Genomic DNA, 11452 nt, shown 5'->3' on the forward strand with positions numbered 1-11452 from the left:
GTTGGGAAACCCTCCTCCATTATGTACACTGAGTTTACAAAACATTATCAACACCTGCTCTTTCCATCTCATAGACTGACCAGGTGAATCCAGGTGAAAGCTATGATCCCTTATGGATGTCACTTTTTAAATCCACTTTAATCAGTGTAGGTGAAAGGGAGGAGCCAGGTTAAATAATGATTTTTAAGCCTTGAACGGGTATGGTTGTAGGTGCCAGGTGCACCGGCTTGTGTCAAGAACTGTTTTGTACATCATGCTTAGGGTCATGTATAAAAATGCTGAGCAGGCCATTATTTTGGCTACCATGGCTATATGCCCCTATCGGATGACAATGCCCCCCATCCACGGGGCATGAGTGGTCACTGATTGGTTTGATGAGAATGAAAACGATGTAAATCATATGACATGGCTGTCTCAGTCATCAGCTCTCAACCCAATTAAACACTCATAGGAGATTTTGGAGCGCGCCCGAGACAGATTTTTCCACCATCATCAACAAAACCTACCAGCTCTCACAGTCTCAGGTCAGAATTAGACGTTCATCCATGTTTCTCAAACATCAATATTCAAAGTGTTTAACTTTAAAGTAAGTAATCTATACTCATTTTAAGAAGATCAAGAATCGATGGTTTAAAATTCTTAACAATGTCAGTATGTTCCTTGGACTAGGGTATGCAGTGTCCATCCCACAGGGGGGTGCTCCTACTCGGGCTAACCATGTTGTTGTGTCCCTCTCTGAGGAGGTTGATAAAGAGTTAATTCACTGTTCATGAACTATACTGACACTTAATGAGAGTTCACTGGTTTTCTATACTTAACAACTCTCACTCACTCACTCACACACATTCTCATCAACCCCTTCCCATTATAAAAATATAAGACAAATTTAAAAAATGTCAAATTATGATATAAAGCATTAGAGAAAACAAACATGTAACCTAAACTGACCTATTTCAACTCAGACTCAAATGCGTAGGCAGGCCTAAGCCTAATACAATTTAAAATTGGTCATCTGAAATTGAACAAAAGTCTAAATAAATATGTTTGTTATATTTCCATTCAAGTAAACCTACATTCGTTATTAATTATTTTTAAAATTATTATTATTATTAACACCACCATTATTATTACGTTATTATTGAGCTTTATTTGAACAGTAGCTACATAAAGTACTAGGCCTATAATTGATCCTGCCCATAACGCCATGTCCTGTTAATCCCCGGGATAATAGACATTTCCATTTTTGTCATTTAAGAGACACTCTTATCAAGAGCGATGTAGAGTTAGTGCATTCATCTTAAACTAGCTAGGCCTCTATCGTCCATGTTATGTTGCTTGACCAAACGGAGTTTAATTGCTGTTTCAGTCCCACGTTGGCTGATTATGCTGCAATTCCTTCGAAACCACAGAACAAGGATACATAGAACTGGGCAAAGGCTTTGACAGGTTAGATTGTCCTGCCTTGGGACTCGCATTTAGCAGTGGACCCCCGACGGCTGCAGACTCTGGGGGCTTTGAAGAGACAGCTACAGGGTTCCTCGGAGGGAGAGAGAACGATTTGGTCACTGTTTCATTAAGCACTATTTGAACCTTTCAGTTTATGGTAAATTGAAGGGGCACGCTGTAAATGGAAGGATTACGTAGGAAAGGCGATAGGAAATTATCTAACGGTTAATTTAACTCGTTTGAGTCGACGTTTGGGATACATTCCTAATTGAGAAGGGAAGCAGGTGAAGTTTTGGTCCCACGCAGGTCCATTCAGACCAGGAATAAATGGTCTCTTTTCACATCCCGCTGGTGATCATATATTATCGAGGGAAAGCCACCTAATGAATATATATTGAAGTTCCTATTAATCGAATTAGAGTTCACCCCTTGCAGGTGTGAGAGTGAAAGACCACCGGCCCATTAAAACTGATTAACAAAGGAACTGCAGTTTTGGGAAAGTCTCCCCCTTTTCAGACTCACGGCCCTGACCTCGAACTGTCAGTCCACTATAATAGCCTGAAGCTCATGTTTATTATACCTTCAGGCCATGGCAAGACTATCTGGGGAGACAAACGAAACTCTCAAAAACACCATCACAGTCGTGTAAGCCAGTCAAGTTATTGACTACAGTCAAAGAAAAGGAATAGCATGAAGCAGTTGTGTAAATTCCTGTGGCATGATTTTAAACAAATTGCATATTGGCCTAAATCATAAACCGTGATAAACGGTTTTCTCTTTGCCCGTGGAAACCTCTGCTATGGTCATGAATCTGCAAGTAAACGTTGAATTAATTTGGATTTTTGATTTGAAGTACAATTCTGGCACTCGATAAATGTGACAACCTTCTCTTCTGAGTCCAAGGACTTCGAGTGACCACGAATCATCCTGCCCTGCGTAGCCTATAGGCCCCTATAGCCAGGAGTGTCCGGTGAGGAGCTTGCTTGTTTCAAATGGTGATTAAACTGTGAATTCTGGACACGTGTCCCATCAATGCTGTCATTGATGACTTAGTCTAGTGGTATCCCGGTCACCACACAATATGTGCCAGTAACTTTAGCCATGCTCTTCATAATGTGCCTTTTCTAAAGTGTCCATTAATTTGTTGGATTAGAGTTGCCTCTTATCATTTAGTGGCTGAATAAATTAATATAGCTCTACAAAACAGAGGACAATGAACTGAATATGATGATATCGATTAAATACATTTCAGAAAGACCAAATTGCAGACCACTGCAACATAATAATGATGCAGAGTGATGTACTTTAGCTCAAGTGACTTATGAATAACTATACCACCAGAATAGAGATGTTATAGGCCAATTGTTATATTCAGTTGTATAATGGCACATTTCTTTGTGTGTGTGTGTGTGTGTGTGTGTGTGTGTGTGTGTGTGTGTGTGTGTGTGTGTGTGTGTGTGTGTGTGAATATATGACATTATTACTAATCACTACCCTACACTGACAAAAGTAAAAGTTCTTCAATTGTTTTTCCTTGACTGATAAAGAACCGTTGAGTTAAGTGTGGGGTTCTTGACATGGCATGTGAGGTTCTTATGAATTCTAAAAGGTTCTTGAAATGTATGGAAGCCTGCAGATGTGTCCCTTTCATAGCACACAGCAAATTGGGCAGTGTTAACTTGATTTTTCAGTTGAACATTTCTAGTGTTGAATCAGTAGTTACATTAACACTGTAAAGAGTTAAATTAACACACAGTGGTGTAAAATAACCCCAGTGTTGGTGTTAATAACCAGAGTTGAACCAAAATTGCACCCATCATTACCATACAGGTAACTGCCAAAATAATGGAATCACTTGAGTAAATAACGGATACAAAGTATAATAAAAGCAGGTGCTTCTATACAGGTGTGGTTCCTAAGTTAATTAAACAATTAATATCCCATCATGCTTAGGGTCATGTATAAAAATGCTGAGCAGGCCATTCTTTTGGCTACAATGGCTATGCCCCTATCGGATGACAATGCCCCCATCCACAGGGCATGAGTGGTCACTGAATGGTTTAATGAGAATGAAAACGATGTAAATCATATGCCATGGCTGTCTCAGTCATCAGCTCTCAACCCAATTCAACACTTAAAAGAGATTTTGGAGCGCGGCTGAGACAGATTTTTCCACCATCATCAACAAAACCTACCAGCTCTCACAGTCTCACGTCAGAATTAGACCTTCATCCATGTTTCTCAAACATCAACATTCAAAGTGTTTAAGGTTAAGGTTAGGCATTAACTCTGAATGGTTAAGGTAAGGGTTAAGGTTTGGGATAGACTTAAAAATATATATAAAAAACACGTTTCTATCGCTGGACTCAAACTTTGGAATGCTTATTGTTATCTGCCATCCCTGTCAACTCCCTAGCAAAACCAAAACTTACTTGAAGTTAACAGCGCTCACTGTTGCCCCTAGTGGCCAGTTTCCACGCCCTCTCCCGACATTCTCAGACATGGATGGACGTGACCTGGCTGAACAAAACACCAAATTATGGAATTCCTCATGGAAGAATGATGTCGCCTCCCTCCGACAGAGTTCCATACACTTGTAGAATCTATGCCAAGGTGCAGTGAAGCTGTTCTGGCTCGTGGTGGCTTTATGTTGGTGTTTCCTTTTTTTTTGGCAGTGACCTGTATTTCCCAGCATGCAGGTTGATATTTTGAATTCTTTGCTTCAATATCTTTGTTTTTGCATGCACATTGATTGATTACTTAATCCTATGCCACTGAAATATAAATAACATTGTAAAAATATATATATAAAACATATTACAATCTGTTACATGGATTTATTGCACCCGCTACTGAAATGGTAGCTCCAGTTTATATATTTAGGGTAGTCTCATGTCTTCGTTTTTTCAACCCTGGCAGTCATTAAGGTGAAGAAATATTCCTAACGCTGGATGTCCCCACTCTTGCTGGATCCCAATAGGAATTACAGACATCACATTACAACAGAGCGTAATGCGATTTGCAGGACTGATATGGCCTGTGAACTGAGATTCAGCCCACTGTATTTGGGTAAAACTAGATTCCTCAAAATAAAGCCTTATGAAATATGTATTCTCATGAAGAACTTAATTTTCATGGCAACATCATCACTTCGGACCATTAATTTCCTTTATTTAACATTAATTTAACAAGAAAACATATCCTATCCATGTCTATGTCACTAGCAAACAACAGTCATGGGTGGTACTTGTAACTCAAATATTCTCTTGTAAGGCACCCTGGGAAATATGCAAACAAGGCCTAAAACCCTAAAGCAGGCAGATTTACCAAGGTTTGCGCTGATGCTAAATGTAACCTGTTATTTCCAGAGGGGAATGAATCACAAACTTAAAAGTCCCAACATGAAACTTACCGGCCTTACAGCCATGTTAACTTACATGTTTGTTTTAACTTGAAACACAAAACCTTTTTTCTACCTTTTAGCCTATTTGTTTGGTAAAAATGTGCACATTTTGAACAACTACAAAATAGTATACCTAAATCAAACATGCTTGATATTTACTAAATGGAATAATATATTCACGTCATAAAAATTAATTCGACATGAACAGATTCTTGGAGGCCTATATGTAGTCTTACAGAACCGTATTCAATTGCATAAGTTCACTATGACTTGTTGCATGAAATGTAGGGCTACTTCATCCACCTTTCGTGCTCAAAGGGGTGTTTAGTTTATTTCCTTTGTAAATACTGTATGTAAAGCTGTCATTCACCATGACTGGCTTAGCTGATAAAAGAACACCAGCGCCATTTATGGAACAACTGGGAACATATGTAAGTACACTCTTAAAAATAAAGTTGCAAGTTGGAACCAAATGAGGTTATTGAGAGTGATAGGGGAACCATTTTAGGATCTCTGAAGAACCATAAATGGGATGGCTCTTTTAAGAACTATACAACAATCCCAACACAGAAATGTTTTGGACCTCCAAACACCGTAATTTAATAGCCCCTACTGGCCGATAGCCCAGTTATTCCTTTAGTGTCAGTCACGTGACTAGGGTCAGGTATGCACTCATAAATGCACTCCAGGTTGTGGCCTCACTTGAAGGATATATAGCAGAGACATACATAAACGTCCTAAACATTATCGCTGGGGAAATTTGCTCAGTAATGGATACCCCGGGTATTTATGATGGCGGGCGCTTCCAACTGCCGTTACGGGAGGAGTATGACTATAACCCGCCCTCCTGCCGCTACAGCGGCGACACCAAGCAGGTACGGATCCCCATTCCCGCTTGTGCCTCTGTCGAACACCAGAGTAAGGAGACTTTACTGCCCTACGATCTAACTCCCTGTCAGCACTCGAGCCCTGGTCAGACCCAGGACCAGGAATACCTGACAGGCCAGGGTCGTGTACCGGACGACTACCATCCAGGAGACAGCCCAGTAGTGGGGGGAGAGTCCCTGGGACACTTGTCATTCTCCTGGATGAGGAGCTCCAGAGTTCACTCGTATCAATCACTCCCAGGTGAGCAGGCTACTTTGGGGCTACTTCATTATTACAATATTTGTTTTATCTGCATGTCATAATTGTGAAATTGTTCTCTATTGATTTTTATTAGGCCTACACTTATGTTTTGAATCGATTTTGTGTCTGACAGGTGAAATTAAATGAGAGATGAGGGAGCAGAGCAAAGGTTTCACACGGCATCAAAACTAGGCCTAACCTAGAATAAATATGGTTAAAGTATAAGAGTAAAAATGCATACAAATCAAGATAAATTAACTGAAAAAATTAGCTACACTCCTTGTAACCTTGTATAGTCTTTTTTTAAGGTGGTCATTCCGAGAACACAGACCAACACAAGCGGAGCCGCACCGCGTACAGCCGGGCTCAGTTATTGGAGCTGGAGAAGGAGTTCCTCTTTAACAAGTATATCTCCAGGCCTCGCAGATATGAACTGGCCACCACACTCAACCTGACGGAGAGACATATTAAAATCTGGTTCCAGAACCGGCGGATGAAGTGGAAAAAAGAAGAAAAAAAATAAAAATCTGACCACCACGAACCGGAGAGTTCCAATAACAATTGCTGAAACGTTTGGAGCATCATATGACCCTGGGTTTGAAAACTATGACGGATCATTTTTTGCACTCGTCTATTAAATCATATACTGTATGTCCTTAAACTTTATAGCCTACGTTAGGCCTATTCCGAGGTTCAATGAACAGTTTACAATTTGAAGTTGCGAGCTATTAAGTTATTTATACAGTTAATGTGCATATCTAAGTAATATGTTAAGTAGTTGCCACATTGATTTATAATATCTAACATTTTCATTGAAATGGATAAGATCACCCATTTGTTTCACTCGGAATTTATTGTCTAATTTATTTTAGACATACAACAGTTTACATAAATGAATCACTTGTTTACTAGGTTCTAAACCTGCATGTTATGATGAAAGCATGATAGGTCTACATTAATTCATTATCCATGTATGAATCAGAATCAATGAATGATTGTGTTGAATAGATTGAAGTCGAAATAGGAAGAATATCCATATTCTGAGGCAACCTGGTCTCAGAGCATTTCGTATTATTCTGTACATAAATCAGAGACACATTTAGTATATGTTATGTTTTATATGGTATGCATTAATTTGTGGATGTCCATCACCCATTTCATATGATATGTTATGAATTGCAATTCCTATTATATGTTACGAATTTTCACAACATACGAAATGTTATGAATTTTCAAAATGTATGATATGTTAAGAATTCTAGCTAGGTGGCTAACATTAGCTCGCTGGCTAATGTTAGCTAGGCTAGGGGTTAGGGTTAAAGTTAGGTTTGTTTAGGAGTTAGATTAAAGGGTTAAGTTTAGGGTTAGGGGAAGGGTTAGCTAAAAGGGTTAAGGTTAGGGGTAGGGTTAGCTAACAGGCTAAGTAGTTGCAAAGTAGATAAAAAAAGTAGTAAGTTGCTAATTAGAGAACATTTTAAAGTTGTCCTGAGATTCGAACTAGCAACCTTTGGGTTGCTAGATGTTTGCATTATACGTTGGGAAATGCCTTCAAAACTAGCCACTAGGGTGTGCGATTACCATCAAGTGGGCAGGGGTGGTGGAAGGGCGCTATCCCAGGACTCTGGTTCAGAAGGTTGCGTTATCAATCCCCAGGCAGGTTACCCATGATACTCAGTATTCGATGTCCATCCATGTTTAAAGAACATTGTGAGATGAAATGGAAACCAGCCACTAGGGTCAAGTAGGTATGGTGGATGCATGCAAGCATCTGCCTCTGGTTACATATTTGAATCCAGAAATAGACAGTTGTTTTAAGCCTATCCCAAACCCTTACCATGGTCATTCAGAGTTAACCTGGTAAACCTGGAACGATTCAGAAAAGAAGCCAAACACTTCGACATTTAGAATTTGGTGTTTGAGAAACATGGATGAATGTCAACATCTGACATGAGACTGTGAGAGCTTGTTGCACTCCTAGTCGTGGACACTGGTTTGTTATTTTTACCTTTGTTATTTTTACCTTAATAACCCTTACATGCTGACCAGACTGCCCAAGTTTTGTGTGCGAGCGTTGCAAAATAAATGTACACATACATGTTATTCAGTCATTTAATCCAAACTGCTTGTGCGTGTCAACGGGCGTCTTCGTAGCCAGGTGCTAAAATAGAACTCGGAATGGAACTTGGTTCTATTTTAGACACTTGACACGCTCCAAGTCCCGCCTCTCACATCTACTCCCTGGTTTTTACGAGCATATACCCACATAGGTAATTGAAAGGGGCGCAGGTAGTCTAGTGGTTAGCGCATTCGACTAGTAACTCAAAGGTTGCAAGATCAAGTCCCCGAGCTGACAAATGAGCTAAAAACAGCTCGCTTGCTAAATGTCCTTGAATGTTTCATATTTGTTTTGACCTCTCCCCATATTAATATAGTTGTTTCACATTTGGTTTTGTTCTTTTAACCTAGGTGTTCTGAACGCGTCTGCAGGGAATAGACTAAATCGACCTGTGCAAGATGGCACACTCACACTTAACCATTTGGAATGAGTGCCTAAACCTAATGTTTTAACCCTTACCTTAACCATCCGGAATGAGTGCCTAAACGTAATGTTTTAACCCTTACCTTAACCATTCGGAAAGAGTGCCTAAACCTGATGTTTTAACCCTTACCTTAACCATTCGGAATGAGTGCCTAAACTTAACCTTAAACTCGAAATTTTACATTTGGAGAAATGGAACAATATAGAGCATCAGAAGCAACAAAAACACATCGAAATTTGCCGTTTGGAGAACGTGGATGAACGTCTAATTCTGCATTGATACTGAGAGCTTCTTGTTCCACATAGCCTTAGCCAGCAGAATGGTTGGTCTCATAAATCTTAAAGGCATCTGCAAAGGGTTTACCTTAAGGGTGTCAAGACCTGTAATTTGAGTACAAATTATTTTATGAGCGGTTTAAGATATTATTTCCGTTTTCGATTGTAGGCCAATTTTTATAAACCTGCGGCTAAAGATAACAAAATACCTTTTCAAAATGAAGAACAATGCATATTGCAACATTTTCTCTTTCAGGGCCCTGTCATAGCCTAACTCAGGGAAAGTGAAAATAAGAAAAAGGGACCAGCAGGATGATGGCAAATACCCAGAACAAGGATGACTCCCCCCCGAGTTTGAACAAACAATTAAGTCACTGTGTCACCTCCACTGTTTGTGCAAATGCAGGTTGCTCAGCAACACTCATCAACACAAATCAACACAACCGAGCGACTTTACTTTCAGCCAATAGGGGTTGGATTAAATACATGGTATTTTTGTAAAATCCTGGGTTATTTGTAAAACATCAATGTTGGCTGATATGAAAATGTAATTCTTTGAAGTTTTGAGGTCGATTTTGCATCAGGACTACATTCGTTTTCAGCAGGTTCCCTTATAAATTGAAGTTCAGTTATTCAAATATCTATTGGACTCATCCATTGTGTACTCTGAGGTCATCTGGACCAACCTTTTAAGCTAAATATGACGTATGCACAAGTCATTTTGTTAGAATACTAAGATAAGGATATTTGTGTTTGAATGGGAGTGGAATGGAATGGGCTGCACCTTTTGGGTGCGGACCACTGTGTGAAACGATGAGAAAGCCCCTACAGTCCCAAGGGCGCGTTTCAGCAAGCTAGACAGCGCTCGAGGGGACAGATAACCCTATACCATGCAATGACCACTGAATATGCTCTTGAGACAGTAGACTATGGCTAATCTTACGTAAAAGCCATGTGTTTGAATGTCTGAAAGTGAAGTTACATTGCTGATTGAAACAGCCTAAGATTAGACGAGTTTTGTTAGTCTATCTACGAATTACCTTACAAAAAGCTTAAAGCGGCAATCAGCTGTTGAAACAATAACAAAGAGAGGTCCCCCGCCCCCTATGTATCGGTAAAAATCTGAGGGACAGGGTCGAAGAAATGTTACAACTCTCAAATTCATAGACAGAGCTATGGATGCAAGGACTGACCAACCATGATATCAAAATTATAGTTTAAACCATGTTTTTAAGTTATGTAGTATCTGTTTAAATGTACTTTTTTAACAAACATTGGAGTAAAACAAGCTTATATTTTGGATTCTGTTGGGGTGCGACAGTTGAACTAAGCTAATGAGGAATTTATAAGTTATATTCTTCAATAATCAATGGGTAGGCAACTACATATCCTTCATTTCTAAGTCCAAGAATGGATGTAGCAACTGCAGATTGCTCCTCTGACATTACGTTTTATGACAGCAATATCGATTTCAACAGGGTGTGTATCTTCACATTTCTGTGGTGATTAAGATACATATTTTTGGCCTATTCTAATTCAAAATATGCAGATGTATGCCTTCGTTGACATATATTCTGCCCAGAGGCAACACAAATATCCATATGACCTTATATATCACTGATTAGGACCTTTCATATAGCTCTATATAACAATGTTTTTGTCTTCATATAGCCTAAGTAGTGCAATCTCTTTGGAACTTAGAGGGCTCTCCCAAGCTGCTGTTTAGAAGTCTCACATGGCACATCCATAGATAGCTTATTCCTATTCATTTGTATGGGTTTACAGTATTATAGGCTATTGAAACGGTCATTTTGACTGATGCTGGGTTCAGACACTAAAACAGGTCTGGAAAAACAGTTTGGGGTCAATTATTGACCAAAAAGCCTCCAGTTGAAACCAAAAACATTTGAATGCCCCCTTGTGGATGCTTGCTTCTCAGTGGAAGTAGGCTACAGGTAACTGACAAAAAAAAGGAAACACGATTAAATGAGGGGTACAAAGTATACTGAAAGCAGCTGCTTCCACACTGGTGTGGTTCCTGAGTTACATAAGCAATTTACATTCCATCATTCTTAGGGTCATGTATGAAAATGCCCAGTTGCCCATTATTTTGGCTACCATGGCTATAAGAGAGCTCAGTGACTTTGAAAGTGGGGTCTCAAAGGAGCATTGGGGGTTTAAAGGGTGCGTGTGTGTGTTTCTGTGTGTCAGTCACCAGATCTCAAGAGATTCTGGAGCAGTGCCTGAGACAGCATTTTCCACCACCATAAAAAAAACAAAAACAAATGATGGAATTTCTCATGGAAGAATGGTGTCGCATCCATCCAAAAGATTTCCAGACACTTAAGGCACATTGAAGCTGTTCTGGCTCATGGTGGCCCAACACCCTATAAAGACACTTTATGTTGGTGTTTCCTTTATTTCCCAGTATGCAATCTTTTCTTGTTGGCAGTCAATAAATGATATCATCCTGATCCCCAGTTGGTTGTTGGGCTACACAATTCATGAATTATATGTCCAAATTATTGCTATAGACCAGGGGTTCACACACTTTTTCACTTTGGCCCCATCATTAGGGAACATCTGTAATTTTTCAGGTTTAATAAAGCTTATATCCTCTAATTCCACAGGCCTACATTTTGCCATAGCATGGATTTTTT

General features: G+C 39.5%; 1 pseudogene; it reads left to right on the plus strand.

The window, feature by feature from the left end:
* The first annotated feature begins 5534 nt into the window (after nt 1–5534).
* On the plus strand, nt 5535–7321 carry LOC149983978 (pancreas/duodenum homeobox protein 1-like; annotated as a pseudogene).
* Nucleotides 7322–11452: the final 4131 nt, after the last annotated feature.

This window comes from Oncorhynchus mykiss, chromosome 4 (assembly GCF_057628025.1).
Source record: "Oncorhynchus mykiss isolate SJ-2025 chromosome 4, ASM5762802v1, whole genome shotgun sequence".
Classification (NCBI taxonomy): domain Eukaryota; kingdom Metazoa; phylum Chordata; class Actinopteri; order Salmoniformes; family Salmonidae; genus Oncorhynchus; species Oncorhynchus mykiss.